Raw genomic sequence first — 7,281 nt, forward strand, 5'->3', positions numbered from 1 at the left:
AGAGCAGGAAACCCTGGTGGTATAGTGGTGAAGGGCTATGGCTGCTAGCCAAAACGTTGGCAGTTCAAATCCACCAGCCGCTCTTTGGAAACCCTATGTGGTAATTTTTTTTTTAAGGGAGAGCAGAAGAAACTGTCCAGATTCTAAACAGCCTTCCTCATGATGCCAGCTGCCTTCAACACATCACCTTGGCCAGAGAAAATACATGGTCTCTTAGACTGACAGAGTCTCAACTCAAACTTGGTTGCCTATAGTTGTTCCTGGATGCCTGGCTAGCCTGACTGCTCCTGGAAGGAGAAAGGAACGAGAGCGCAAACAGTCTCCAGGGAGAATGTTGTTATTGTTCTCAGGGGCTGTCAAGTCGGTTCCGACTCATAGTGAACCTACGTACAACAGAAATACTGCCCAGTCTTTACCATCCTCATGATCATTGTTGTACCTGAGCCCATTGTTGCAGCCACTGTGTCAATCTATTTCACTGAGAGTCTTTCTCTTTTCTGTTGACCCTCTACCAAGCATAAAGTCCTTCCCCAAAGACTAGTCCCTCCTGATAACATACATGAGATGGTCTCACCATCTTCCCTTCCAGGGAACAATCTGACTCTACTTCTTCCAAGACAGATTTGTTGGTTCTTTTGACAGTCCATGGTATGTTCAATATCCTTTCCCAACACCATAATTCAAAGGCATCAATTCTTCTTCAGTCTCCTTGTCCAGCTTTCACAAGTATATGAGGCAATCGAAAACACATGGCTTGGGTAAGACACACATTAGTCCTCAAGGTGACGTGTTTGTTTTTTAACACTTTGAAAGGTCTTTTGCAGCATACTTGACCAATGCAATGCATCTTTTGATTTCTTGACTGGTACTTCCATAGGTGTTGGTTGTGGATCCAAGTAAAATGAAATCTTTGACAACTTCAATCTTTTCTCCATATATCACGATATTGCTTATTGGTCCAGTTGTGAGGTTTTTTGTTCTCTTTAGGTTAAGGTGTAATCCATATGGAAGGCTGTGGTCTTTGATCTTCATTGGTAAATGCTTCAAATCCTCTTTGCTTTTGGCAAGCAAGGTTGTGTCATCTGCATAACGTAGGTTATTAATGAATCTTCCTGATACCTTGTTCTTTTTCATATAGTCCAGCTTCTCGGATTATTTGCTCAGCATACAGATTGCATAAGTATGGTAAAAGGATACAGCCCTGACACGCACCTTTACTGACTTTAAACCAGTATTCGCTTGTTCTTTTTGAATGACTGCCCCTTGATCTATCAGCATGAGCACAATTAAGTGTTCTGGAAATCCCATTCTTTGCAATGTTATCCACAATTTGCTATGATCCACATAGTTGAATGCCTTTGCATAGTTAATAAAACACAAGTAAATATCTTTCTGGTATTCTCTGCTTTCAGCCAGGATCCATCTGACATCCATAATGCTATCCCTCATTCCAAGTCCTCTTCTAAATCTGACCTGAATTTTGGGCAGTTCCCTTTCAATGCACTGCAGCAACTGCTTTTTAATGATCTTCAGCAAAATTTTACTTGTGTGTGATATTAATGATATTATTCGATAATTCCCCATTTGGTTGGTCACCTTTCTTTGGAATGGGCACAAATATGGATGTCTTCCAGTTGGTTGGCCAGGTAGCTGTCTTCCAAATTCCTTGGCAGAGACAAGTGAGCACTTCCAGCACTGCATCCGTATGTTGAAACATCTCAATTGATCTTCCGTTAAATCCTGGAGTTTTGTTTTTTGGCAATGCCTTCAGTGCAGCTTGGACTTCTTCCTTCAGTACCATTGGTTCTTGATCATATGCTACTTCCTGAAATGGTTGAATGTCGAGCAATTCTTTTTGGTACAGTGACTTTGTATATTCCTTCCATCTTCTTTTGATGTTTTCTCTGTGGTTCATTATTTTGCCCATAGAATCCTTCATATTGCAACTGGAGGCTTGAATTTTTTCTTCAGTTCTTTCTGCTTGAGAAATGCCAAGCATGTTTTCACTTTTGGTTTTCTAAGTCTAGGTGTTTGCACATTTTATTACAATACTTTATTTTGTCCTCTCCAGCAGCCCTTTGAAATATTCTGTTGAACTCTTTTACTTCATCGTTCTTCCATTCGTGTTAGCTATTCTACATTCAACAGCAAGCTCCAGAGCCTCTTCTAACATCCATTTTGGTCTTTCCTTTGTTTCCTGTCTTATTAATGACCTTTTGTTTTCTTCATGTATGATGTCCTTGATGTCATTCTACAACTCATCTGGTCTTTGGTCATAAGCGTTCAATGCATCTAATCTATTCTTGAAATGGCCTCTAAATTCAAGTAGGATATACTCATACTTTGGCTCTCGTAGACTTGTTCTAATTTTCTTCAGCTTCAACTTGAACTTGCATATGAGCAATTGATGGTCTGTTCCTTTTTTTTTTTTTTTTTCCACAGTCGGCCCCTGACCTTGTTCTGACTGATGATATTGAGCTTTTCCATCATCTCTTTCCACAGTTGTAGTCAATTTGATTCCTGTGTATTCCATCTGGCGAGGTCCACGTGTATGGTCACCACTTATGTTGTTGAAAAAGGGTGTTTGCAATGAAGCAGTTGTTGGTCTTGCAAAATTCTGTCATGTGATCTCTGGCTTTGTTTCTATCACCAAGACCACATTTTCCAACTATCGATCCTTCTTCTTTGTTTCCAACTTTTGCATTTCAATCATCAGTAATTATTAGGACATCTTGATTCCATGTTTGATCAATTTCAGACTTCAGAAGTTGGTAAAAATCTTCAATTTCTTCATCTTCGGCATTAGTGGTTGGTGTGTAAATTTGAATTAGAGTCATATTAACTGGCCAACCTTCTTGGCATATAGATATTATCCTATCACTGAGAGTATCATAGTTTAGGATAGATCTTGAAATGTTCTTTTTGATGATGAATGCAACACCATTCCTCTTTAGTTTGTCACTTCCAGCCTGGTAGACCATATGATTGTCTGATTCAAAATGGCCAATATTGGTCCATTTCATTGCACTAATGCCTAGAATATCAATGTTTATGTGTTCCATTTCAGTTTTGACAATTTCCAATTTTCCTAGATTCATATTTTGTGCATTCCAGGTTCCTATTATTAATGGATGTTTGCAGCTGTTTCTCCTCATTTTGAGTCACGCCACATCAGCAAATGAAGGTCCCAAAAGCTTGACTCCACTCGTGTTGTTAAGATAGACTGAACTTTGAGGAGGCAGCTCTTCCGCAGTCATCTTTTGACTTCCAGCCCAAGGGGTTCATCTTCCAGCATTACCTCAGACAATGTTCCACTGCTACACATAAGGTTGTCACTTGCTAATTCTTTTCAGAAGTAGACTGCTGGGTTCTTCTTCCTAGTCCCTCTTAGTCTGGAAGCTCAGCTGAAACCTGTCCACCATGGGTGACCCTGCTAGTATTTGTATACCAGTGGCATAGCTTTCAGCATCGTAGCAACACAGAAACCACCACAGTACAACAAACTGACAGAGTGAGGCCAGGGAGAATAGGTATGATGAATGGATGACTACTTGTTGCTCTACACAGAATCCTCAGGTCCCTTTTTAGTATTTTATGTGTGTCCATTGTACCTCCTTCCATGTGTCTTTGCTTTCAACAGCCCTGCACCTGTGACTCCCTTGGGAGTCCTGTAACTGGAGCGTGGGGGCGGGAAGAGGGTAGGTGGGTGTAGGTGTGTATAAGTGTCAATTTTACACTTTATGATTCAGACTTAAAAATCTCATCTTTTCTAGGTAAATATTCAGTCAATTCAGGGTTTTAAGCTGCATCAATGCAAAGTTTAAGCAGGATTTCAGACAAATCTTTTAAGACCTTTACCCTTCCCCTCCTCCTTCCTGAGATGGTATCCGGACTCAGGAAAACACTTCATCACAACGTGGCACTAGGCAGTGGGATTTTTTAATGTATTATAGTATTCTTGGAGCTTTGGTGGCACAGAGATTAAGAGCTCAGCTGATAGCCAAAAGGTCAACAGTTCGAATTTACCAGCTACTCCTTGAAAATCCTATGGGACAATTCTACTCTACCCTATAGGGTTGCTATGAGTCAGAATCAACTCAATGGCAAGGTTTTTCAATGGCAAGGTTTTTTTTTTTTTTTTTTAATCCCTGGGTGGTACAGATGGTTTATACTCAACAACTAACCTCAAGTTCGGTTGTTGGAACCCACCTAGCAGCAGCATGGAAAAAAGGTCTGATGGCCTGCTCACCTAAAGATTAGAGCCAAGAAAACCCTATGGAGCAGTTTTACTCTATAACACATGGGGTCATTGTGAGTCAAAATTGATTCTATGGCAACAGGTTTGGTTTTTTGATTTATAGGGTTCTTCGTCATTGATGGTCTCCACAAAGATTTCTCTCATTCCTCATCTTAGTTGGACATTCTATTCTGCTATTTTCTAACACATGGCTGATCCCACCTGTTTTTTTTGTTTTGACATCATGTGTTATCAACATGCAATGTCTGTGAATCTTCCTGCAGCCTCCAACGATAAGAAATTCTCACTTTAGAGGCCCTTTGGGCCAACTTCTGGTTACGGGTTGTCTTGTTACCCCATCTCCTCCCTTGCAGAGTTCTCAGCTGCTTTTTCTTCATCATGGTATGGTAAGCTGGTTTTTTTTCTTCTTCTTCTTCTTTGTTTGTTGTTAATTGAAAATAATTGATTTCTGACATTATTTAGTTTCTCCTTGGCATGTAGATCACTAAAAAGAACAATGGTCCAAACCTTACAACAAAAATAGAAGCTGAACAAACTACAAATTCATGACTTTTTTTTAACCCATCAGACAACTCAGACTATTAGTCAATAGCCTCAAATTTAAGGAGAGACAGATACCTGCAGGGAGTGATGGGACACAAGTACTTGTTACCAGGGGTGGATGCTGCTGGATACAGGCAAAAAGAATTCAGGTAAAGCAGTTAATGAGTTCGTGGAGGCTAAATGTGGGCAGGAAAAAGAGCGTGGAGCAGCCATAGGGGAAGCCTGTACCCTCTTGCAAACTCTAACAGAAAATTAAGATAATACTCATATCTTTAAATCTTTAAGCCAAAAAGTATTACTAGATATAAAGAGACACTTCATAACGATGAAGGGGGTAATTATAAGATACTGATAGTAATTCTGAATTTTTATGCACATAACAACATAGCCTAAAAATATGGCAATGGCCATATGGCCCTGAAAGCACCTGATCTCATCTGATCTCAGAAGCTAAGCAGGGTCGGGCCTGGTTAGTACTTGGATGGGAGAACTCCTGGGAATGCCAGGTGCTGTAGGCTTGGGAACACTGGTGGTGTAGTGGTTAAGTGCTAGGGCTGCTAACCAAAAGGTCAGCAGGTTGAATCCACCAGGTGCTGCTTGGAAACCCTATGAGGCAGTTCTACTCTGTCCTATAGGGTTGCTATGAGTGGAAATGGACTCCACGGCAACACGTTAAAAATATATAAAGTGAAAATTGACACTGTGGTTTTAGGTAGCACAAAGCGTCTTTGTGGTGAAGGAATCGTCCTGTCTTGATTGTGGTGGTAGCTACACAAATTGTCATGTGATAAAATTAAATAGAACCACACACACACACATACACACAGGAGCACATGTAGAACTGGCAAAATCTAAATAAGGCCTGTGGATGGTACCAAGGTCAATTTCTTGGTTTCGATATTGTACTACAGTTATGTAACATGTTACCATTTGGGGAAACTGGGTAAGGGATACAAGATCTCTCTATACTATTGTTGCAACTTCCTGTGAATCTATAATTATTCCAAACTAAAAATCAATTCAGTTTAAAAAATGGATAATGCTACAGAGCCCACATATATTGAAATATCATTAGAGGATATTATGAACAATTCCAGCTCAACGCATTTTAAAAATTCTTTTTAAAAAACCTCATAACTCACCAAAGTTAACAAAACAATAAATCAAAAATCTGAATTGCCTCCTAACTATTAAAGACATCAAACCCTTAATTAAGGCCACCCATCAAAGAGAACTCTGGATCTAGATGGCTTCTCTAGTGAAATCTATCAAACGTTTAAGAAAGAAATAAGACCAATCTTACTGAAACTCTCCCAGAGGAGGAAAACTCATATGACCTTGTCAACACTTCATAAACACAATATGAGAGAAAAATTACATAACAGACTTTCTCATGAAAAATAGATGCAAAATTAAAAAATATTTAGCCAACTGAATCCAGAAATGCTTAAAACGATAGTACAGATTGACCAAGATAAGTCTATTTCTGGAATGCAAGGTAGTTTCAACGATCAAAAATCAATCAATTATAAAAAATCAGAGTAATTCATCACATTCACATGATAAAAGAGAAAAGTCATGTGATCATTTAAATGGATACAAGAAAGAAAAAAAGAATTTGGTAGAGTGGAAACCCATTCATGATAGAAACTCTTAGCAAACTGGGAATAGAAATACCGTAAACATCCTTACTCTGATCAAGGAAACCTAGCCCTTACTGTTAAAAAAAAAAAAAAGTAAACATCCTACTTCATATTGAAATGTTGAAAGTTTTCCTTCTAGGATCAGTAATGAGCCAAAGATATCATTTCTTACCACTTTTATTTAACATTAAACAAGAGGTTCTAGGCAGAACACCAAAGTAAGTAAAAATATGGTATATGAATTGAGAACGAGGAAATAAAACTGTCCTTATCTGCAGATAAGATTTTGTACACAGAAAAACCAAAAGACTTGGCAGACAAATTACAAGAATAAATTAGTTTAGCAAGTTTGTGTGATACAAAGTCAGGATAAAAAAAATCAATTGCACTTTCATAAGCCAGCAGGAAACACATAATGGAAACTTTTAAAAGATGCCTTTATTAATAGGAATGAATAAAACTTCTGTTATTCATGCTCCCTAAGAAGAGAACTGTAAGATAATATTGAGAGAAATTTAAAACTAACTGATTAAAGGGATATACTGTGTTTATGCATTAGAAGATCCAATATTATAAAGAAATCAATTCTAGGTGAATTGTATGTCTAAATGTGAAAGGCAAAAGGAGTTCTAGTGGCACAGTAGCTAAATCATTCCACTGCTAACTGAAAGGTTGGCAGTTCCAACCTACCCGCCGCTCCACAGGAGAAAAGCCCTGGCAATCTGCTCCCTTAAAGAGCACAGCCTTGGAAACCCTACAGGGCAGTTCTACTCTGTCTCGTAGGATCGCTATGAGTCAGAATTGACTAAATGGCAATAGGTTTGGTTTTGCAACCAA

The 7,281-nt window shown here is 38.8% G+C and overlaps 1 non-coding gene across 1 annotated transcript; it reads left to right on the forward strand.

Annotated features, from left to right (window-relative positions):
- The first annotated feature begins 5,200 nt into the window (after window positions 1–5,200).
- Window positions 5,201–5,319, forward strand: LOC111750388 (5S ribosomal RNA). Its single transcript, XR_002785534.1, has one exon. It is a non-coding gene; the product is annotated as a 5S ribosomal RNA (ribosomal RNA).
- The last annotated feature ends 1,962 nt before the right edge of the window (window positions 5,320–7,281 follow it).

This window comes from Loxodonta africana, chromosome 1 (assembly GCF_030014295.1).
Source record: "Loxodonta africana isolate mLoxAfr1 chromosome 1, mLoxAfr1.hap2, whole genome shotgun sequence".
Classification (NCBI taxonomy): domain Eukaryota; kingdom Metazoa; phylum Chordata; class Mammalia; order Proboscidea; family Elephantidae; genus Loxodonta; species Loxodonta africana.